At 40.5% G+C, this 25,147-nt stretch overlaps 1 protein-coding gene across 4 annotated transcripts in view; it reads left to right on the top strand.

Moving 5' to 3' along the window:
• LOC150089039 (homeobox protein cut-like 1) overlaps positions 1–25,147 on the top strand; it is a 537,440-nt gene that overhangs the window by 301,772 nt on the left and 210,521 nt on the right. The window contains exon 1 of one of the 4 annotated variants that reach the window (XM_090369792.1): positions 19,556–19,698. The exons of the other annotated variants lie outside the window; for them this stretch is intronic. The gene's annotated coding sequence lies outside the window, so the exon portion shown is untranslated. Of the gene's footprint in view, positions 1–19,555; positions 19,699–25,147 lie in introns of those variants that run through there. 4 annotated transcript variants of the gene reach the window in all.

Here is a 25,147-nt window from a genome sequence, read left to right on the forward strand (position 1 = left end):
ACATAGCGTTGCCCCTTCAATGATCACGCTGTTGGGTGCTTTCCCCCTCCTTATAGATTTGTATACGTTTGGAACTCTTTTCGAAAATTCTAACCTTTTGGACTATCATTAGTATTTCACACTTGTTCGAATACAGGTGGGCCCCCTATAGGTCATCAACCTCTTTCGACACTTCCCTCCCCCACATATCCCTTCGCCCTGTTCCAAACTTTGTACTTCCGTTGCCATTAGCAACTGGGAGAGCAAGGTGTGTTTGCTGGTTGGGATGCTTTACTGAGTGTGCTGGAAAGTTTTCTAAGAAAAAGAGGTCTGAGGAAGCCGTGCTGAAAACCCTAAAAAAAAAAAAAAAAATAAAATAAAAAAATGGATGGGTGGTCTGTTATCAGTTGATTGGTGGCATTGTGCTAACAGCCTCTTCACTTCGGAGCTAAGAGCCCGCCACCAGATGTACCGTTAATGACGTCTTGCTGTTCGGACAGACGGTACTCACAAATTACCTATACAGGTTTCAAACGTATTTAAAAAAAAACAAGAAAAGAAAAGGAAAGAAAACAGAACGTGAACGCTATATTAAAGTGAGCACCTTAACAAGTCTCAAGGGCATGTCCAAAAAAAGTTCCAAAAAAGAAAAAAGTTATATAAATATGTGTCCGATTCTAAGCACTTAACACGTCCATAGATTCCACTATTTGTTTGAGGTAGTGTAAATGCATATTTGACCATTCCTTCATCAAGATATTTGTCAACTGCTGTACTGTAGTCAATAAAGAACCGCGAAGACGAACTTCCCTTTCCAACGTGTCCCAGGAATTCTGAATTGGATTGAGATCTGGAGAATTAAGTGACCTGGATGGATGTTGGAAATCTTGGGAGTGTTCCTCGAATCATTCAGATGCAATTTTTGAGCAGTGGATAGTTTCGTTGTGGTCTTCAAGGAATCCATCGCAATCGAGGTAAATATTAATTATGTGATGATGCCAGTGCAAAATGTTTCTAATTTTATGGCTAGTGAGTGTATGATATCAGTAGTTAACTTAATTGTTCCACGGATCTGTCGGGAAATTGCTTTTCCGACGATGGCCCACTGCCCTCTTTGACAAGATTGGTAAGACAATAGTTTAGTAGGTTGAAGTTATAGGCTGGGAACAACCTAATATCCCTTGTAAATTGTGAATGGGTTTGGTAGATTAACCTCTGATACATGTTTTTTTATTTATTTATTTTTTTTTTCGTAGAAGTTGCTTCCAGGAGTGGTTTGGAATATCTTAACCTATCCTGATGTCATGGTTATAATGTTTTTTTTATCAGGTTGAAATTATCAATTGGGAGTATCCCGAACATCTTGTAAATCGTGTTTTTTGATAAGTTGGGAACATCCCTTGTAAATGGTTCTGAAGTCTTGTGCAAATTAATGTGAATCAAGAGATATCTTCCAATTCAATTTCAAAATTCCTCAAATATAATTGAAAATTATTTTTCATAATTCAAGCACAAAAACGAAAGAAATACACCATTTAATATTTAATACGAACCTCCTTTGGCCATTATAACCATCTTTACTCGTTTTGGCATGGAACCAATCAGTTCTTGGCAAGTGTCATTTAATTTTAGAATCATGGACTTGAACACTCGATCCTTCTAACCTGCCTTTATGCAGTATATTAAATAGATTTTCAATGGGATTGAGGCCAGGAGAGTTCCAGACCATTTCAAGCACTTTGTGTTGTTTCTTCTAAAAAAAAAAAAAAAAAAGGGTGACTTTTGTGGATGAATGGTAGGAATCAAGGTCCAGCTGAAAACTGGCATTCACGGCTGCATCCAGCTTATTCAATTCTGACAATACTTTTGTTGCTGAAATTGCCATCTATGATCCCATCTATACGTACAAAGGATTGAGTACCCTGATACAACTCTATAATATTTTTAATAGGATGCTTAGTAGATACTTGCACCATCTGACTTCCTCACAAGTCTAAGTCTCATTCACTGCACCTCAAAATGGATTCTTCTTTAGTCCGATTTTTTACCTGTTGAATCAGTTCAGTCTTTTTGGTTCATATCCTGAGTCCAAAGTTACTTTTTATGTTGGTTGGCTTACGAGCGCTTCAGCCAACCTCTAAAAGTCTGTGATGGACTGTTGAATCATGTATTTTCACCCAGGTTCCATCAGTTTTGGATTGTTGTTTTTCTTTTCATTCGACATCAGTTAAATTTATTTCTTCGAAATAAATTTAACCTGTCTCGTGTCTCATTTTGATTATTTTTTAACAGCTCCCCAACTAATTTTATACTGTACTGCCATCTCTCTCTCTCTGAGTAAGGGAGGTGTGGTCATGTAGGGCTACAATCTTAGACCATTTTCTAGGGGATCGGATCCAGTTTTGCAACCAAAGTCCTCTCAACACTAAAACCGAAGCGCGTCAAACAATACTGTACAGGATTGTTGACGAACTTTTTCCATTCCAACCTGATGGAATGGAAAAAAGTGAAGATCTTTCAACTGTAGTTACAGCCACGACCATATGACTTCTCCCCCCCCCTGCCCACGAAATAAATGCATCTTTTTCCTTCCTAAACCTTGTCCCCTCTCTCCCATTATGGGTGAATCCTTAGACTAGCCGCCTTCATGATGTGGTCCAATAAAGGCGAAACAGTGGGTATAAGATTATTCACTGAATGTGGAAATCAATCCATTCTCTTTGTTGGGTATCCGTTTTCAGTACGTTTTGCCGATCGAGGAGAGGAGTGGGATGAGGGTGGAGGGGGGATGTTCATTCCGTGATTCAGAGCGATCAGCAGTTGCACGAATAATTTGTCATTTTAACTGTTTTAATGGCCATTTCAGATTGTCCGTGTTCTTTTAAATACATTCCGTAGTTATGTTTCGGTGCGTTCAACAAAGGGTCATGATAGCTCACGCGAAATTCTTTCTTTAAAATCTGATTTAAATATCACTTTTGATTTATAAAGAGCCTCCGCTCGGTGCAAAAAGTAAAAAAATCCCCGAACAGGAAAACGTGGCGCGTGTGGTGCCTTGATGAAATCGACAAGGCGCGAGACTGCACACCTGGAACTGATTGTGTTGTAATTATTGCGTAAATATACATTGCTCGCGTGCCGCCACGGCGAAATTCCATTGTTGCGGCCAGACACGAGATCCCTGATGATGTAATTTTTCAAATGGCGAATGGGATGGCTATTTAATAAAATAATATTTATCCCGATCCAATGAAAAAACTTATTTTCTCTTAACGCCACTTCCGATCACACAGTCTATTGAGTGCACCTTTCTCTTTCTTTTAACCGCTTTTCAAATCAAACGGTTTTCTTTTTAATAAAATGGCCGCGACATCTCCTGCTCGCTGACTGGCTTCTATTAGGAAGTAATTGGTGTTTTGGCCAGCAATGTATACAAAGAAAAAGAAAGAAAAAACGAGTACATTGTTGTAGAGCCAGAAATGGGGTGGGGGTGAAGGTCCTTGATTATATTGAGGTTCTCAGGGGAAGGCTATGTAATGACCGATAGGGTAGTTAGCGGCGTTCTGTCCCGAGTAAACTGCGTGTAGGGGGATAATTGCCATTACTTATGTATCTGGCCGTCCAGGCGTAATTAGCCGATGAAAAAACACTGTTGGAAAGTCTTTATGAAACTTAGTCATAGAACTGGCCACTTATAACGCGCTTCGCCGTTGCTGCGGGGACAATTAGTCACGAAACAAAGGAACGCTGCGCTGGTAATCGCTGGCGCACATCGCGAGAACATGCAGATTCTCCACTGGTCGTCCGTGATAGAGCCGTGGTCTTAAGGAAGATAGCAACAAAAGTGGTGCTGAATATTAAAAGAAACATATGGGAATCCAGTGACTGCGCGTTCCCCCAACCCCCGCACTGTTGGTCGAGCGATGCGTTCGGCTCTGTTGGAATCAAGCGAATTCAGTTTTTTGAGCGTTCCGCTAATTCTAGGTCATTTTGGCGTCTCCGGCGAGTAATCATTGTGGCCACAGAAACTGGGCACCCATTCTCTGGAATCTTTTCACACGACCCCCAAATGACAAGTGAAATGGAGAAAAAAAAAAAAGCGCTTCGCCATTATGTTCCTACTGCACGACGGTGTCTGGTATACATGCACTTCCTCCACGTCTTTATTCTGCCCCTACTACCCCCTCCCCCCACTCCTCCGGGCTCTGTTCTGGGAAGGTATCAATTGTATGATCCCAATATTACCGTAATTACGTCATATTAGTCCTCTTTGTCTCCTAGCAACCAGCCTGTTCGCGACACGCTCCAATGCGTTATCGGGACAGGTGCCTGCGAAGCCAGCCGAGCACAAAATGCGGGGCCATGGACAGGACCTGGCTACACACTCCCCAAACATTAGGACTAACGATAGGGCTGTTCGTGTAGACTTATCGAGCATATTATTCAACTCGTAGTTTTTGCTTCCATCTAGTCCTCCTCACCGAACCATGGAAGGGCGATGACGTCATCGCTGAAACCATAGGAAGCAGGGAAATTGGCGGAAACCTAACTGTTCCCTGCGTAACGGGGATGGTTAAATGTTGTTTTCTTTTGTGGTGGATGATTTCTCCTTCGTTTTTAAATGAGAGCAAAAACCATCGAATTCAGAGAGGACCCAAAAAGTCATTCGGAAATTTGTTGTATATTGTCCGAGAGTTAAGTTAAATGGACTTTGATTTATTATTTTATTTTATTTTATTTTATTTTTAGTGTTTTCTTTCTGTTTTCTGGATGGAAAGTATTTGGTGTCTAGATTAAATCGCGGAATAACAGGTTCTTAAATATGAATCATCCGCGACTTCCTCGTGGTTCTTTCTTACAGTATGTAAAGGAAGATCATAACCATCTCTGCCAATTGGCATTCTTATCATACTTCCCCCCACCGACCTGCCCCTCCCTTTCCATGTAGAACTATCATTCACACCACACAGTCCGATTGAGATCTTGTATGTTAGCTTAACAAAATGGCTGGCCTTTTGCAAGAACGATTTGGGTAACAAAGAAAACAAAACACTCTCCAACTTTTCTACCAGAACAAATTGTTAATTTCGAAGACATCCTCATGCGAAGGACGCACTTTTCTTATTCTGCATGCACGCACGCACCTACAAACACACTGTCCAACGACTTAATTATCTCTACCACACTCTGCGGACCAATTAGAGAGGAAATTACTGAGTATAACATGCCCAGGAAAATAAAGTACGTTGGACAAGCAAATACCACATTTTACTGTAGAAGAAATGAAAGCGGGACCCGCGGTGTTAAAAACACACACACACACACACACACACACACATACACATTGATGCTGATGAGAAAGAGAAAATGACGAAGGCAGGGAGGGAGGCGAGTGGGCTCATTAGCGTTATTTGCTAATTTCTATCAAGCCTTGGAAACACCTGTCTCTATGGCCTGCAACTATGGAAACAGTAGAGGAGATGTATGGCCTACACGAGACGCCAGTCAAGGAATAAAACAACTTGAACGAATCCTACAAATCGCTTTTCTTGAACAATGGAATGTTGCCCCTGTTGTTTGGTGCAGGAATCTCTGCAGCGTTCACTGCAAGCCACCAAAAAATCAGCCGCGTACTTTGGTTATAATAGAAGACCTTGGATAGTAATTTCTTTTTATTTACTTCTTCTCTCCTTTGGGTTTTTGAATTGATCTTTACCCTGATCACGTGAATCGGTGTACGGGTAATCCGAGAGAGAAATTTAATCACTCGTGGAAACCAGTGATGCGTTCTTCATCTAGGTAGGGATGGTAGAAATTGCCCGGAACCAATAGACCCTCACCTGGACAAAACATTCAGAACACGATTAAGCCGAGAAGAGCGTGATAAGTTAAGAAATTCTAAAGAAAGGCACGTGGGATAGGGGGATGATAATTTTCCTAAGAAATTTAGATACTATTGGAATCTGGACAGCAAAGTGGATAGGTTTGCTGGTTAAATGGGGCTAATAACTCTGTAAGAAACCAGCTTGAGGCAAGTTGCAAACACATTAATGGCCGATGATTGCACTATTACAGTATTTATTTATATTGCTTTGACCAGTTACAGGCTGAACCTGGTGCAAAAAAAAAGAAGAAAAAGTGGTCTTTCTTCCAGAGGAAGAAGGCATTTTCTTTGTAAGTATCGTTATTATGCATGCTGTTTATAAATCGGGCAGATGAATCCAGTGTGCTAGTGATTGTCTCTTCTTGCTGTCTGATCTAAATTTTCTCAGATCGACAATGAGCTCTTAATCAGGGAGAAACCATCCAGCCACTAACTTCCTTTTGTTTTCAGTTGGAGAAGGAAAGATTTTATTGGTAGGCATGGATGTCACTGACATATATCCCAACAGTTGGAAGCATTTATAATGCTTACAAACATTTTGGAAACGGTTGGGGTCTGTCTTGAAGCTATCAGATCTGGCAATCATGAGATTCTAAGTTGATTTACCATCTGCGTGCTTTATTCGTGGGAGAGGGGCGGCTGTTTGTTAATAGCCTACTTTAACAACTAGAACTCGCTGGTAAAAATTGATTTCTAAACTGGGTGCAGTCGATGTTCATAGTTCCAGAGGGATCGCTACTCAGTTATCCAGCGAAGGATACTGAATCTGAACTTTGAATCAAAGATGATACAAAGATCTTTATGAATGGCCAATCGTAAGGTTTACATGGTTAGTTCATTACAAAACTGGTAATTCTGTCGACTATTTACAAAGATTCTAGAACGAACCCTAGGCTGTCGGTGATTCATACACGGAAGACAACCCGATCTGGAGGAATCGTGAGATAACATGCCGTAAAATGTTGAAAATGCCTGGCTCTTACAAATTGTAGTCTATTATGAGGAGAAGAAAACAAAGAACATTAATAACTCAAATAATGCTGTTGTTCAAGTTCTGCGTACGTTGCTTCATGTCGACATATGTAAAACTGGAACAGGAGAAGGAGGAGGGGTCTAGAAGCTGTTTGTTACCCGGTTAAAATATTTCCTGCTTCTAAATAAGGTCCCGAAAACCACCCGTTCACGGTCATGATTTTCAGACCATGCCTCTTACTGAGTTGGCAGTTACTAATCATGGAACCTCGGGATTAGCAGCTCGGATAACCAAATTTTGCTTACCAAATTAATACTTCCACTCTCATTCTTCAAATATGTTTCTCCAAAATTTAGACAATCGGTGAATTGTGATCTTAATCTAAAGTTGGAGCTTTTTTGAAGGCACATTCAGTGGCTTTTGGAGGGTGTGATACTTCTGGTTCATTAATATAATGTGTACAGTTTTGAATGATTTGTTGGATACATTGGAAACCAAAAGGGCGGAGTTTTTCACCGAAAGGGGGAATGTTTAATTGGTGCCTTTTCTAACTTGTTGGGAACAAACTCTGCACGAGTGATACTTTCTTTATTGCTCGAGACCTTCAACGATGCACGTGCATCGATATCGAATGCATTCGGGCACTCTTCGGAATCGTCATGCGATCACGTACGGTCCTGGTAACAGGTGGTTAGCAGTGCGTTTGATATTTGTCATTAGTTAAGGTGTTGAATTTGACGCGTGGTCCGTGCGTGCTTTTCTACCATTCGAAATAAGTTTGAAGTAAATAGACGCACGCAGTTATTCCAGTCCATTTGGCAGGCCTAATCGCTAAACTGATCTGCCCGAACTGCCAAATTAAAAAAAACAAAAAAGTAATCATGAAAAACGTTTTGAACTTCCACTGTTTGTATATTCATGGAATTCAACTTTCTTACTAGAGTAATGCTATTTTTTTTTTTAAAGTTTTTGAGAATTTCTTATTTCAGACGTGAAAGTGATTGTAGTTCACTTCTTGGTTCTTTGGCCTCTGACACAGGAATGCCGTGTTTGTTATCTTTATCAGTTGAGTTAACAAAGCAGGGAGAAAAATCCTTTAAAATTATGGCCAAATGATCCATTATTTCGCAGTGCATGCGGGTTACAGGCTTAAGTCACCATACCCTTTGTGCAGATAAGAAAGATTAGTGTCAAACCACGTGGGCTTTATCCCTATTGTTGTACCTGTTGCACGTTAAGCGAACGCGGTTGTTGCGTCACACTGAACATGCGTGTATGTTGAATACCTTCTGCGAGGTTTTTCCTTAGGTATCAGTAAAGTTCCCGGATTTTGTAACTTTATGATGTTGGGATCTGAGAAAAGGAATTTTGCCACGAAGGGTTAATTGAACGCTGGACTTCCGCGTTGGTGTGGACATGGGAAATATAATTAACATGTTTAGTTCAACCTGGTTATGTGAATTTTTTTCACGTTACATTTTGTTTTTTGTTTTTTTTTAATGGTAAACCCAAACGAGAAAAGTGTGAGAACTTGTAGCACTTCAGTAACATGTATGGGTTGAAGAGAGAAGCTACCTTTGTTGATATTTCGAAAAATACGTGTAAAGAAAGGTTTTTCCAAAGAACAGAAGTGAAAGGGGTAAATGAGGAAAAGTTAATCCTGTGAGTTTGGATTGGACATTGAATGGATATGTTGACCAGTTGATTTACGCATTCGGACTGGTTTGGAAGAAACAGCTGGAATTATAGATACCAATTCAGAAAATTTATGCCAGTGGAAATATCTAGAAAAGGCATACAGCAGAAACTGAACGTCTGGGCGACAAAGAGTGGAGAGAGTTTGTAAGATGGATCATTAATTAGCCTGGCTGCCCTCTTTTAGGAGTCTAGGAGCTCGAGAGAGAAAAGTCTTATGGGATCCACCTGAGACATGGAAACAGTGTTCCATGGTAGGGAGAATTTAAGGTTTACAGAGTCAGCAGCTCTTGTTGTTGTGCAGATGGATTAAAGTGGTGCAATTATTACTAGCAATGCAGTGTTTAGTGTTCTTTCCCAAATTCAAAGTTGTTACCTGTATGGCGTTGTACAAATCATATATAACTAAATCCCCCCCCCCATAAAATTTCCTTGTAAGGCACTAATGCGGGGAAGGGTGTCTATTATTGCTGAATATCTGTTTAAGCGAGCGAAAGTTTTTTTTCTGACACTATTTGAACCCCACATAATTGACAATTTATCTGTAAATGTGTGAATTGGATGTATTCACTAGGCTTGTGTAAGAGGTCATGTAACTGTTGTTGATGTTCTTTTACAGGCAGGTGCATCTGTAAATACTAGCTGAGATTTGAAGTTTGTATAGTCAGTAAGGCTGACAGGAAAAAGAAAACCCAGTTGATTTTATTATAAAACAAGTGGAAAATAACACAGGACTGAGATTTAGAAGGAGTGAAGTTAACAAGGTTTTCTTCGTCCCCCTCTAGAGGATTGCCCAGAGATTAGCATTTAAGAAATTGGCGGTGGAAGTTCGAGAAGTTGAAGCTGTTTGTGCAGAGCAAGATTTCTGAAACTGGAAGACGGAATGTAGTATGCTGAAAAACTGTGGATAAGATTTCCAGTCAATGTAAGAAGGCCAATAATATACAAGGGATAAAGAGGGAAGACCAGCATTGCACTTCTAGCATGTTGCTGTCCTGTGGCCATATATATACTGTGTATATTTTAAACAAGATCAAAAGTCTTGGAGATGCCAAGAGCAATTGTCGAGTTTCACCCAACTTTCCCTTAGAATTTTTACAGAGAAGATTAATTTAAGCGCCAAATTATCATCAGTGGATCGTCACTGATTGTATCCATACACAGACTTCATTTTGTTCAAGTTTTCCATCACAATAGGGAGTTGTTAAGCACCAAAGCGTCTAAGCCTATGAGGCGTCACTATATTGTGTCTGTAAATTGTTGTCGATTTGCCTGTTTGACGGACGACAAACTCGAGTTTCCGAGAGAAGAAACCATGCAACCCTCTCTTGAGACCAACTAACTTAGCCACGTTGTGAAAAAGAGTCCATAAAAATTCTTTGCGTTTTTTTCACGGGATTCGAACGCAGGGTTTTTTCCACGCAGTGTCGGGAGGAGGGAGTACACATGTTGGAAATGAATGGCTCCATTTTTGGTCATTTCAATGGTTTTCTATTGCATAGGGCACGTCTATTGCTTATAGAAGGAAAATCGTAATCCAGTAATAAAATTTAGCAGTCCAAATGCCTGCATGGTGATGCTGTACGCATTTCATTTCAATTAGGCTGAGCAGGCTTAAACACATCTCAGTGGCATTGGCTAATTATGCGATCGCTACAGGATCCCCAAAGATTTAATTGCAGGATGCACAGTAAGTCGAAGGGTTAACTTCTTTCTTTGTCCACATGTTAGCTTTTGTAGCTGATTTAAATACAATTTGTTGTCCATTCAAACTTGCAACTCTTCACTTCATCTGATTTGAAAATTTGTTGAAAAGGAGGGTTTTAATCACACTTAACATAAAGCGATGTTTCATGGGCTTCTGAATTGACAATTGCTAAGTGGCATTGCAGTATTTAAAATATTCTCATGCGCAGTGTCCTTTGCGCGATTTATTTTTGCAGAGGTTCATATCGATCAAGCTGGGAGATGATTCATTAATTATGTACAGTAGCATTTGTTTAATTGGTACCGCTGGCTAACATTTTCTATGAAAATCTTATTAAAATTGATTGTTATGTCTCATAAGAAATACCACTCTCACCGTTAACTTCGTGGATTGCTAAGCGACGATCACTTTTGATCAGATAACGAACACGAGCGACTGAATCATTGGTTTTTGAAGATAAAGGGCATCCAGAGTGAGGATCATGTTCGACGGACAGGCAGCCTTCTTTAAACTTTGAAATCACTGAAAAGTCTCTTAGAACGACAAATAGCATCTTCTTGGAAAGCTGATTTCAATATAATCAGTCCCCTGCGAACTTTTTGATCACCCACCCTTTGAATACATTAGATAACAGAAATCTTCTATCATTCAGTAATGGATAGGATTATCAAATTTAAAAATATAATAAAATAAAATAACCTTAGCGATGGAGCTCCATTGGATTATGAAGATTGTGGGAAATCATCTTAAACGGGTCCATCGGTGCGTGACAATTTGTTGCATCACACATAGATCAGAAAATAACAAAATTATTGTAGTAAAAGGTTTAGAAGTTTTGGCGACTTAGCAAGGACGAATGCAGAAATTTAGAAAAAATAAAATATATTTTTTATCCATTTATTTTTTATAAAAGGATTCACGCTAGTCCTTCCCATAAGCAGGTCGGAAAGTTAGTGCGTGCCTATTTCAGCTTAACTCCTTCCATATTGTAACACCTTTAATCCAGATAAGATTATTTATTATTTTGTTAACATATCTACTCAGTTGGATCCTTAGCTTTTCCAGGAGCATGAATTAGTTGAGGGTTAGACTCTAGAAGAGAATTACGGACGCAGAAAGGAATCAGGAGCGTCGAGGACCGCTACGGGCCCCTGGTGAAAACGTCTCACTGGGCCAGAGCGCTTTTCCATGTAGGGGACGGACTCCAATTCCATCTCTATCCTTAATCCATCCAGTACTACCCTACTACCGACTTCTTTCAATAAAAACCATAACGCGGGTTGCAAAGAGAACGGCAGAAGATGCACATTACCCACCCGATCTCCATTAATGTCTTCTTTTGGTCTCTGGAACAACTCTTCCCTTTATGTATTTTCTAAAAAATGCATCTTACAGAAGTGAAAGTAAAGTGCGAACAGGGTTCTCTTCTATCCCAATGTTTAACATGCCCGTGCAACTATTTTGCATTTGGGAATTTACTTGTAAACAAATTTGCATTGTATGCAGGTTTGTCCCAGAAAAAAGTAAATGAAACAGGACGAACTTACCTTTATTTTTAGACCATCCTAGAATATAAACAAAAAAATATATATTCATTTAACTAGCTTAAATTTTTTCGATAACCTTGTGGAATTAGACAGATCAATGAGTCAATGAACGAACTAGCAATGCCTGGAATGGGGGAAGTGGAGTTGTGTTTGCGATTTTCCCTGAAAAAAAGACGGAGTAGCACGAATTTGCACTGCGTGAGCAGGATAAGGCAGGAACTGCGTGAGTCAACAGGAGTGATGTGGTATTTGGTCATATTGGAAACGCCACATATCAATAGTGGAAAAGACACGCGATGCTATTGATATACTTTGGGTGTGTGCACATATTTGTACGAGGTAATTCAACCTAGAAGCTCCCCACCTCACTGCTTTTCGCCAATATTTTTATTTACAAATGGCTGACAGGGACGGATCTCGTTCTCTCCATTTGCAAAAGTTCTTTCTTTCTTTCTCTCCTTCCAAAGGCAACCGCTCGTTCCCTTACGCAGTCGTCTACTTTCTGCAGAATTACCCCACATCATCAATTCATTGCCTTGCCGGTCCCCGTTTCTGGATATGTAATTGTGCTGTTTAAAAGTGCTTCCATAATTTATGGCTCATATCAGCTGCTGAGGGAAGTTCCGGTTTGGCAGGATCCATTTATTCTCGTTGCCGACATGTTTATGCGCGCGACCACGAGTCTCTATATTTCTGATTGAAGCCGAGATAGCAATCTCCACGGGCCATATTAATTTTGACCCCATTGCGCCGCCGGTTGCAGGTGATCTATTGGCCGTCCTTCGACCTTCACGTCAGCGTTCACAGGGACGCTACAGAGTTCGATTGTCTTCACTTTGCCGAAAGCCTCTTCGCCTTTTACCTCCGTCCGTCCCCCCACCCCCTTTTCCGATCATGCAGCTCCGTAGTTGCGCAGCTAGCGTTACAAATTATTTCGACCAGACACCTGTTGCGTACGCTAGAGACGGATCTAAATGGCTGGGCATCCCCCTCCTTTTCCCTCGCCCCGTTTTCGCTTGGTTTCTTTACGAGCCAGACCAGGTGGGTTCTGTTTGAAATACAGCCGTCATTACCGCGGCCTTGACCAAACGATTGCTACCCCTAACAGAACCTGTTGCTGGTGATAATATTCGATCACCCGCGTTCCACGCTACCAATTTCCACATGTGCAGCACGTGCTAGTGATGTGCAGCCGCATTGTGTGCGCGAGACAACTGGTGAAGGTTGGTGGTTGTGACGCAAGAGAATCTCTGAATTCAGATCGACTTAGCACTTATTCACCCGACTTGGAAACGATGGCTTTTAGCCACACGGTCAACGAGGTGAAGCCAAATATTCGTGGGTAACCTCCGGATCTCGACCAGAAGGGTGTTTTGTTTTGTTTGCCATTTTTAGCTTGCGTGCGCATGAGCGAATGCTTCGCATACCTGTGGCGATAAGATTGCCAAACAGTTTTTTAACTGGAAAATGGCTCGGAGAGCAGTCGGAGTGTTGCTAATGGTAGCGCATCCCCCCACTCCTCCACCCAACCCTCTGTGGCAAAAGGGAGAGGCGCTTGTGGGAGGGGGGCTGGAAAGATACCTTTGCAACGAGTGATTTCTTCTTCTCCCATCGACCTTGAAGAGTCTTCCCCAGGAAATGATACGTCGTCGACAGAACGCCAATTTGGCGTTTTTGTTTTGGCTGGTGGACGCCGCACATGGGGAACAATGAAGCCGGAAATGAAGGCAATCAATGGATGCAGGCCGTATACAGGCGATAACCCTTTGAACACGAACGCCGTGGGCAGGGTGGTTGATTTCCTTTCTAGTTAATCACTGGGCTGAGACGCAAACTTGTCTGCCTTGGCTCTGGTGTCACCACATTTGTGTGATTTGGGCATTTTTGCCAGGGTGGATGGTGCTTTCGCTTAATTCCCGTTCATCTGTTGCTCATGCTTATGAAATAAATTGCCGTTAAACAATCATTCTAAGGGATATTGCGTCTCCCTGAGCCTTTTTATTTTTTTTATTTATCCCAGGGGACTCCACCTGATGTTATAATAGCAGCTGCACGGATCATTAGTCCAAGGTGGTCTGTAGAGGAGCATAATCGCCCGCCAGCTGTGAATTTGGGCAGCTTTGTGATAATGACACTACGGTCATACAAAGACAAGCAGGGCACACTAAAATACGCAATTTTCTCGGCTGATGATGATGGCCATTGTTCACACAAAGAAGAGTATTGTAACGTGAACCAAAAAGGATGTGACTCTTCATTAAGCCCTTCCACAATGTTACTGTTCAGAAAAGTGCACGATCAACGCTTGCCCTTGGACTGTACTTGTCCTTGGTCTTGCACTAATCCCTTGGTTTCCTGTTAAAAAGGACAATTTTGTCGTAATCTACTGCATGCCAGCTGTCTACGCTGTTACATTACTATCAAATGTTATTTAACTGGATTAGTCTTATCAACCAGATTTTTTCGAGGATTCATGAAGACAGATTTCTGCAACTGGACATCAGTAAGTTTTGCTTACTTGCAGCAGGCGTAATACTTATTGGAGAGTGAATTTTATTGTATTTGAGTTCCAGTTATATTCCATTACTAAAATTACCATTCACGACACCTTTAATTTCATAATTATTTGGCTGCGGAGTTGGGGGAGGGGGCCGTGCCACCAGACAATTAGCAATATGTACCGGGCTGAATTGATTGTGGTCCACAGTAAACATGACTTTCCTTGACTGGTTTGGTCTTTTGTTAAATTTTTTTTGGATGCAGAAAAGTTTTATGGAGCCCTCCCTTCCTTTGTTCATAGTGGTGAAACCAGAATTCATTCAGGGTGTGTCAGGTCTAACATTTTCGCCGGTGTGAAACTCAGAACTCAATAATTGCATTGTTTAAACCAAGTATTAAAAATATATATATTTGGCTGTCGATGGAGTTTTTTCCCTATACTGCTGTAATCCATTCATCTTGGGGTGTTCTGTTGTTTGTTTGTTTGTTATTTGGTTTTTAGGAGCATTAGCAACTAAGGCCATATTGCTCCGGGATATGCGGTGGTCATTCCCTGACCTTTCCCCATTCTCCGTATTTGGTGGTTACGGGCTCGAACCCCGGTCTAATCAAGAAGGTGTGCTACGCACTGTTGCTCCTTCCCACCTGGCTACGGAGGCGCCTGGGGTGTTCTGAAAGGTGTAGACCTTTCGGAGTACCCCAATAGGCAGAATGGATTTTCTATTCTGTCTGCTGGGATTATTCCATAAGGAATTGCATACAGAAAAGCATGAGGCGGCTATAACCACCTCAAGTCCCAAAGCATCAAACCCCACTTTACATGGTAAAGGAGCCCTATTACTCACGAAAACACTGTGACTTTTCTTCAAAGTTTGATGCAGAAGTCTGGTTGGACCTTATACTTCGATTTCGACGAAATCAACAGGACTTTCAGGATGAACCTGTATTTAATGAGGATGTGCCCAGGGCTGTCTTTCCGCATGGATTTATCCGGCCCGTTCTTGAATCCCTAATTATAGGGGGCCCCCAAAAGTAGATATTGTAGTGAAATGGAGTAGCTAGTCTAGCCCGCTTAACTACAATAACTTGTCTAGCAGTTGACATCCGAAGCAAAATCAACTTCGACACTCCTCCTTAGGCAAAGTCAGGAATCTTATTCTGTTTCTCCTTGATACTGCGAGCATGGGTGTTAGTTTAGTTCCTTAAGCAGAATCACTAGCTCATTGAATTTTTGACAACTCTCATTCTCTTTTGAACTCCATTCACAAATATGCCAGCTCTCTTGTACTATAAAGTGAATAAAGTATAACTCCTTGAACCAATCTCATTTTTTAGATTTTCTTTTTCCTATTTTTTTCCCTTCATAAAATAAGCGGAATAAAGAGGACAAATAAAAAATGATGTTTATAAATGTTTTTCTTATCCAGTCCTCCCCAGGGTGTCTCCCTGAATTCGTTCAGATATTTTTGGCCCACTTTATATATAACACATGTTCTACTGTATTATCTATAATAATAATACATCAGAAGCTAGCGAGGAAATACCAGTTGATCAAAGTAAGTGTACCGTACTACAAGTACGAACCCCAGGCAGTACTAGAGACCCCACCCACAAGCTATACTGGGACTGCGCCAAAATAACGGACATGACATGACAATCCCGCACAACAGACCGGACATAACCCTTGTCGACAAGAAGGAAAAGGCTACCTATCTGATTGAAATGGCGGTGCCTAACACTGGCAACCTCCAGAAAACCCATGAGGAAAAAATCAGTAAGTACACGAACCTAAGATAGGAGATCAAAGAGATGTGACATATGCAACAAGTAACGACCATCCCGATCTTCTTGTCAACCACCGGTATGGTGCCGAAGACCCTACATAAGAGCCAAGCAGCAATAGGTCTCCCAGAGAACACGTACAAAGAACTCCAGAAAGTCGTAATCCTGAACACCTGTAGGACAATCAGAGAGTTCTTCAACCAACAGTAACATCAAATATAACAACCACCCTGTGTACTTCGTAGCAATACCCGTCACAGGGTGGAAACCTCCAATCAGGGAGAAATAATACAAGAGCAGCAACAACAATAATAATAGTAGTAGTACTCCCAGAGAACACCTACAAGCAACCCCAGAGAGTCGCAATCCTGAACACCTGTAGGATAGGCAGAGAGTTCCTCGACCAACAGTAACGCCAGACATAGCAACCACCCTGTTCACTTAGTAGCAGTAACCGTCACGGGATGGAACCCCTCCCTATCAGGGAGAAATAATATAGCAACAAAAACAATAATAATAATACTTTATTGCAATTTAAAAAAAAAAAATGTACGCTCTTTAATACATTAGAGAGCGCTTTAAAAACGAAGTTACAAATATTAATTACAAAACGGAAGGGTGCCCCCGATGGGATACAGACGGTCCTGGATATGCCCAGTTAAGCGCTTGCAGCCATCCAAATAACAAGATGTGTCCTTATAACTACGATTATCATTAAATTTCTGAGCCTATCTGATTGACCCCCTCCCCTCTAAATATGCTTTTGAGTTGTCATACTCAGCATCAGAAAGAAAGCCACTAACAGTTAATGTCATTTTCATTGGTCGATCTTTTCTTCACGTTGATGTCATATTGGGATGTGTTGTTAAATTTGTGTTGTGATTTTTTTCCTTAATTATATGTCATTACAATTTTCTCTGGAATGATATTTAAATTATTAAATATATGAATTATGTCTAAATGAAGTGTTCTATTCAGGCACTTCATATTTGTCAAGGAGCTGTTCAAGGGCAGGCCCGAGTCGACTTGGTTTCTCATTTCTCTCCGTGGACCTTGGATTATGTTGGTCACACATGAGGCATCTATATTGTAATGATCTCAACTAATATTTTTATGTTCTGGTAAGCGGTTCTCTGTTTCCAAGGGATAAGACTGAGATTGAAGAACAGGACACTTCTAGGTATTGTAAATGATTTCCTTATCACTCTGTTTATCCACCTTAACTAATATTTCAGACTCATAAAGTGTTGGCCAGGAACATATCTGGAGCAGATCTCCAAATAATGGAAACATACGTGGGAATCGGGCTACACTGTATTTGAAATGCCTTAATGTAGAGCTCGGAGTTTTTGGCGCCCTCCTCTTGCCTCGATCCCGCTGTCCACTATAAAATTTTGGTTTTTATTTGATCTGGGAAATTTAACTTTTTGATCGCCAGTTGCTCAATCCGTGTCGATGTGGATTTCGGCATTGAAATTCTGAACTTGAATTGCGATCCATGAGGATCATTGATCCCGCGCGAAACAGTCCTCTGATATCCTCCAGGGAACCAAGATCCGCCTAACGTATCCCCCCTCCCATGGATATTCTTCAGGGAGCTGTACAGGTGTCTCTGAAAATCCCTCATGGGGTATGGGTTGCACTCTTTGCACTTTTCTGAAGTCCTTAGATGTAACTCTTGGCGGATTTTTTATAGCGTATAGTGTTGATTGTCAAGCGGCACCAAGGGTCCCCCCTCCCCCAACTCCGCACTCTTGGCGGACTGTGAACTTTCCTTCGGACACAGCGCCTGTCTTCTGATGTTACCTTCAAATACTCACTTTATTTTGGTTGCATTTAAGTTCATTTTGGTAGCTTTTTTTTTTGTGTTTGATAGCTAGTATAGCGAGTTTATTTAATTAATCTGGTTCGTTTGTAGTTTTATTACTTTTAAGTTACTGATGACCTTTTAACACTGGTTACCATTGCCAGAAACGTAAGAAATAACGTATTGTAGCTATATTATTTTTATTTGATAGTCTTCTTTCTATAATATTTATAAAAAATATTTATCGGGACAGACACGTTATTCCCCCCCCCCCCCCAATTTTCAAGGGTTCTTACACCGTGCTAGGCCATTGCAAAACTTGGAGTTGAATATTTGCTCCTAACTGCCAATATTCAACCCAAGAAGATGTCGGATGTCTGTAAATGTTTGGTTTCCACATTTTTTTTTAAGCAGGTGATGAGGAACAGAAGTCCACAGTACCAAATTCCACTGAAGTAGTGTATCCAGAAGTGTGTTTGTTGAAAACAGTTCACTTAGGGGAAGACCATCAGGGTTCGATTCAAGAGTGGATTGGACAAGGAGTTTCTCATGCGAAGTTCATAAATTCATATCCTCACAATTAGAGTGCCAGTTTTGCTTTTTTTTTTTATATATATGAAAAGTCCAAACAAGAAAGGCATAAGAACCTTTAGTACATAGTACCGAGCATGGGTTAAAAGTTGAGAAGACCGAAAATACTTCTATAGATTTTAGTTTTCAGGAAATACATATGAAGGAAAGTTCTTTCAGAAAACAGAAGTGGAAGGCATAAATGAGGAAGAAGAAAAGTTGGTTCTGTGAGTTTGCTAACTGGCTACGGCACGTGTTTGAACTTATTTGGAATAGAGTGGAGGAATTACAGATACCAAATCAGATGAACAGTGAACGTCTAAGACAGAGAGTGGAGAAACTTTGTAAGAGTTGGGTTATTAATTGATCTGACTGCCCTCTTCTGAATGGCGTCCAGAAGCCTGGGAGAAGTTTTCGATGCACTACCCTAGATGTGGGAACAATATTCCATGGTAGGACGGATTTGTGATTTGTACAGTCAGCAGATGTTTAGAAGGAAAGTAACGTAGAAGAGAAAAAGGAAACCCAGTTTATTAGATGCAGCGGAAGTAATATTTGCGATGTGCTGGTTCCAAGAGGAATCACCTAATAGAACTGTGTGATCTTGTCTGGAAATCATCGAAGTAGAGTGGCCAGTTCTGCTACGAAATATGTCCAGATAAAATAACATTATAAGGTCCTGAGCCCCGCGGGGGCTCGTAGTTCGATATAGCATGATGGTTTAGAAGCCAAAAGGAAAAGAAATAATAATAGAAATAGAAAAACTCATTCAGGAGCTGAGAAATTGCAGTGAGACTGACTGTAGTTGTGCTTCCTCGTCGTATTTCAGGTCCTTCTTTAGAATTAATGTCTTTCCCGTTTGTTGTTAAACAGAGCCCACGCTTGAGTAGCTGCATTTCCTTTCACTTCACGGCAGCACGCGATGCCAGAGCGCCCCTTCCGAACCGTGTGTGACGGCTCGCCCCGAAACCTCTCGATCGTTTTTCTCGAACTACTCGATAGATGGCGCGAAGCCATCACTCACCCGACGTCATGTGACGTTCGCATCACGTGAGCGCGCGCTCTTAGCAGACGAACGAATGTAGCGTGCAGTGCGCGCCGTCGCCTCAAAAGAAAGGCAAACGTGACCTGGCGTAGGCCTACGTAGCAGTAATTCACGTGCTCTCAGTTGACGGAATCGAAGCTCTGATTGGAATTTTTTCTCCTCACAGCGATGTGTTTAGATGTCGGCATCTGGTCTCGGATCGTGATCGGGTGAGTACAATTCTTTGGCCTTTCCTCCACCCTGTCATCGTTGCAAGTACTTTTACGTATTGGCTAATCGCGCGTGATGATTAGGCATCGTTTGCGTATCTCTACGTTATTGTCCCGCTTGGGGGCGCTTCCGGTGCGTGATAGGCCTAAGCTACAGTGTGTGTGTGCGTGTGACGGGGGTTGGGGTGGAAAAGATGCTTTGTTTTGGAGTGAGGCTGCGTTTCCTTGTTTCTGTTTTTAGAAAGGTTTCTTGTGTGGGGGTACTTCAGAGTGATGCTTGAACGCGAGAGATAACTCCCTCGTGAAGTGCGAATAGAGCGATAATAGCCACTTTTCGAAGCGCGCAAAGTTTGCTGGGATGTTTGTGTTCCTCTGTGGGCATTCAACAAATTGGTGCCCGAAGTATTGGAACCAAATAACGTGAATGGTGTATGCGATAACACTGTCACCATTAAACAGACGGACTATATAAATATCGAAAGATTGGCCGAGAGTAACATATCTTTGGGTCTTTAACAATAAATGGATTATCCAAACAGGAGAACATTAAATGGGAATCCTACCACTTCGTAGACAGCTAGCTCTGTAGCTAATCATTGTTAATCAGCGCTAATGTTGTAATCACCCTAACTAGCAATCGCACAAATAGCGTCATTACGAATCAGTCAACTGACAGGCATGTCTGTATTGAGTGCATACCTATTAACTAGCCGTGCATCTATTAAATGTGCTTGCATCACGAAAGTGCAGCTAGGTCCTTTTGTTGTGTGTTGATCTCAATAGTGGTGACAGAACTGGTGCAAGTGTTTCAAAGTATTGTTCCATGCTTTGAATTTTGAAGTGATTGGTCAACGGGGTCACAGATCGCGAAGACGTATTGCAACCATAATGTCCTACTTTAACTTATAGTGGCGATGAAATCAAACTCTTTTGATGGATTCCCACTGTAGAAAACTTAACTGGAATATCTAGAAATCCCATGGTCAGTTCTCGTGGGTGTCCAGTCATTGATGAGAACATTATTCTGCATATAATAAATAAATAAGTAAATTTTCTGTTTATACTCCTGGACGACCACACTCGGTCAGAGGAGTTATGTCCTTCGAAGAAGAAGAAATGTCAAATTAATATTCATGAATGACCAGCCTTTGAAAAACATAATCTGTGCGAATAATCCTCCTTCTTTTAAGTACCTCTAGGTACTATGTATATAAAGTGCTTAGCATCATAATACACAGCCATTTCTGAATAAACAGAAAATTTTTAAGGTGGCATCGTTTTAGGTTATATCTCATATTGTGAATACCTTCACAACGAGTTGCCATGATATTGCATTACTTCGAATAAGTAACGCTTCACCTAAGGAGAAGACTAGTGTTACTTATTCTCAGATAGGTACCACCACCCAGACAGCACTGTTTCAGGGTGGTGGAATTTCAGGAATTTGTTCGCAGCTTGAGGCTCTAGCCCTAAATGCGCCTTAGTCTAAATACATCATACACCATCAGGCATCTCTCATATTGTGGAGTTATACTTCATAACTGTTTTTGCCATCATTGCATCACTTGGGTACCTACCCACTCACTGACGAAGGGCCAAATAGCCCTGAAACAGTGCTGTCTGGGTGGTGGTACCTATCTGAGAATAAGTAACACTAGTCTTCTCCTTAGGTGAAGCGTTACTTATTCGAAGTAGTGCAATATCATGGCAACTCGTTGTGAAGGTATTCACAATATGAGATATAACCTAAAACGATGCCACCTTAAAAATTTTCTGTTTATTCAGAAATGGCTGTGTATTATGATGCTAAGCACTTTATATACATAGTCTAAATTTGTTCGCAGCTTGAGGCTCTAGCCCTAAATGCGCCTTACCTCTAGGTACTTAAAAGAGCAAGACACAAAATGATTGACGTGCATATCGAATGGAATGTAAGAACTATTAGATTCTTTTGAGTTATTCTTATTGTTTTTTCCCTTTTGAGTTCGGCCACTGATTTAAGGAGCTTTCTTCCACAACACCTCATCTTTCGAATATTATTGATTGCAATTGATGACAATCATTCTCTCCCATGTGTTTTCTGAAATATTACGAAGAGGACAGCGTATATGTTATTGCAATTACAAGTTACAGATGTACATTTTATTTACTAGAGAATTTGAAATGGACAGACAGTCCAAATCCGATGGATATGCCACGTCTCAAATAGCTTTGTTTTCTTCTCTGTAGCAGGGCATCCCCACCAGAGAGGCCAGGGGGGGGGGGGAGCGAGATGACCTCAAACCCCCTGGTAAATTGTTATCCCCAAAGTAAAATTCTGACGTCACTACTCTTCAGTGCTATCCTGCTCACCTTTCAGTTCCATTAATGTCCTGGTGATTAGCTAGTTTTAATTTCACCACAAAAAGTAACTTTATTATAAAGGTTGAATGCTGAAAATTCAGACTTGTTGCCTACAATATTCCATTCAAAACTTCATTTTTAGCAATGGCATTGCACTGTTGAACAGAGGCATTCCCATATTCAGTGGCTTGTATGGTATTCTATCACTTACTGGCACAGTGCCAAGGTGCCCTGCCATTATATGCTTAATCTTCCATCTCTTACATAGCAGTTTTTAAAATTTTCATCCCCGCTTTCCATCCCCAGATGAAAGAGATAATTTCCTGGCACAACCCACCTTAACGCCAAGAGAAACCTTTTAGTGTTTTCCCCACCATGAGCGAGAGTGGGTTACAATTAAGTGACAAGCAGTTGTACATTTATTATTTATATTTGTGTGTACACAGATGTACAGTTACATGACTATATTTCTCTTCTCCCATTTATTTACATTTTCTACACTTACATACTTGATCGAACTGTTTCATTGTGGGTAGATGTAGTGTTGGACTTGAAAATGAAGGTGGCACTTGTTCTCTACTTAACTACAAAACACGCCTACTTTCTTACTATCTCTGAGATGAGCTATGAACTTACAAGCCTAGAAAAAGTTAGAGAATTAATATAGCCGGTCTTTTTATTTCCCTCAACGTGAATTTTTGAGGAGGCTTCCATCCAGCAGTGGATTGATAATGGCTGCTGCTTACCTTACGTTGTTATTATAAACATTCTTAAATCTTTTCCATATTTCACCTTTCTTTAATTTTAAAATTTTATACCATCATTTGGCAATCATACCTCCCCCCTAATTTAAATTGCTATTTCGCTTTACTTTTGCCCTCTGATGAAGTACCAATCCATTCGAAACGGCTGTTAGTGTGTTGACACTACCTTACCAATAAAAAATACTAATATTTCTATTATTATTTAAACCGAATAAATTGGCAAAGACTTTAAAATATTACAAAGTATTCTAATTATTCTAAGAACAAGATCATGCTTTATATTAAAATAATATTAAAAATGAATCTATGACAATGGTTGGGTAAGTTAAATATAATAAATGAAAAAAAAAACGTTAATATTCGTGATTTACAGAAGCGCTCTGCTAAATTAAATTATTTCTATGATTTCGTTCTAGATTAAATTATTTTATTCTATTCTAGAGGAAATGAATTTCTACTTTAATTTAATTTAATATAGTTACAATTTTAAATTAATCGTTTTTGAATTTAAAAACGATAGGCCTAAACGGGTTTTTAAATGGACTTTGAATTTTTAAATTTAAAAAAGATTTTTACGCATTTGTATGGTGCGATTTGTCATGATGGTGGATTCAGAGTGAGGCCTGTGCAAGAAATTTGATCAACATTAGTCTAGACGCAGTTTGATTGGTTTTCATATACTGTATTATGAGCATTAGCATCTAATGCAAGAAAGCAAGCTTATACACCATCAGCCAAGGGAGGAAAAAACCCTTTCCATTTCACCTATTCATTCGCTCCAAAAGTTTGTCTAGTTCTTCCATGTATTTATTTAAGCCATCAACTTCGACAGCGACAGGTGAAAGTTTGTTCCAGCAATCAACCACTCGCTGGCTAAAGGAAAATTTTTGCACATCTATTCTGCAACTGTCTTTCCTCAATTTGAATTTATGCCCCCTCGAGTGCATAATCTGAGCAAGAGGAAGAATCCCATCAGCATTGAGCTTGCTCAAACCATTCAAGGTCTTATACACCTCAATTAGATCACCTCTCAGGTGCCTAGTCTCCAGTCGCTGCAATTTGCAGAAGTTAAGCCTTTCCTGGTAAGAGAAATCCTTTGTTCCCCTCACCAATTCGTTTGCCTTTTCTGTATTCGTTCCAGCAACTTTACATCCTTCCTGAAATGAGGGCCTCCAGACGTGTATGTAGTAATGTCCAAATATCTCACCACATTCCGTAGTGCCTCACCATATTCCATATTTAAGTGGATGAAAAATCGATTTAAATCATTAAATGGATTTTTCATCAGTACCAATGAGTCGATGAAGACCTCTTGTACAAAATACCTTTCGTGCCTGTGTTAATTACATGAGGCTTTTTTTCTTTCTTTCTTTTGTGGCTTCTTAATGTGACCAATGCAACCTATATTTCTCGTGATCCTGTTTATAATACGTTTTCAATAATAGTGAAATATTGCTGAATCTTGATGGGATTTTCTTAAAGTGTTAGTTTTCCATCTACGTAAAAACAGTTACGTGATGGACTAATGGAGAGTTTCATTACTACACTGGAGTATCCATGTTTAATTTTTAGAGGTCCCTGTAGCTGCCAAGTATGTCTAGTGTTTCCGGCACGTCAAGGACAGCTTAATGGTAGAATAAATTCATATGAATCACCCATAGTATTAGCCATCCATCACTTAACAGGGCCTGTAGAGAACAGCTGGTCCCTTCCCCTCATTATTCTACGTGCACCCTCTACAACTGCTACGAGAAAATATTCACATTCTTCGAAATGCGTTGGGAATTAGAAAAAAAGAAAAGAAAAGAACATAATGCCACCAGATCTCCCTGAGAATGGCACATTCATAGGGTAATAGTTAACGACAGGGTCGGGAGATTTTCTCGAGTGTTTTCTGAGAAGCTAGCTGTAATTCGGTGTGTCCACTTGAACCGCCAGAACTGATTACTCACACTTCAAAGAGATCACTATCTGTGGACGTTTAATGGCGACCTATCCGATGCTGAAATCCCAAAGAAAATCTTATAAACTTTCTAACATATCACCTTAAATGGATTTTTCACCTTGCACATGCATCCTGGAAATGTTCGATTAATCACACTCACCAGGATACCATACCAGGTCGTGTGGTGCGATAATACGGGGCATTGTTTCTGAACTCGATCGTATCTGTGATCTCCGGGTAGAAAATATGAGCGGTATCAGCACCGTTCATCCGAGGTCAGCAGTGAATTAACTGGTAAACATCCAAACGTATTGAGGCCGTGCTAATGAAAGAAAAAGACGGAGAAAACTCAAAATTCTTAGACATTGCGACAGAGCGATATGTTAGGTAAATATGT

This window comes from Mastigoproctus giganteus, chromosome 3, assembly GCF_048544385.1.
Source record: "Mastigoproctus giganteus isolate SK-2022 chromosome 3, ASM4854438v1, whole genome shotgun sequence".
Taxonomy (NCBI): Eukaryota; Metazoa; Arthropoda; class Arachnida; order Uropygi; family Thelyphonidae; genus Mastigoproctus; species Mastigoproctus giganteus.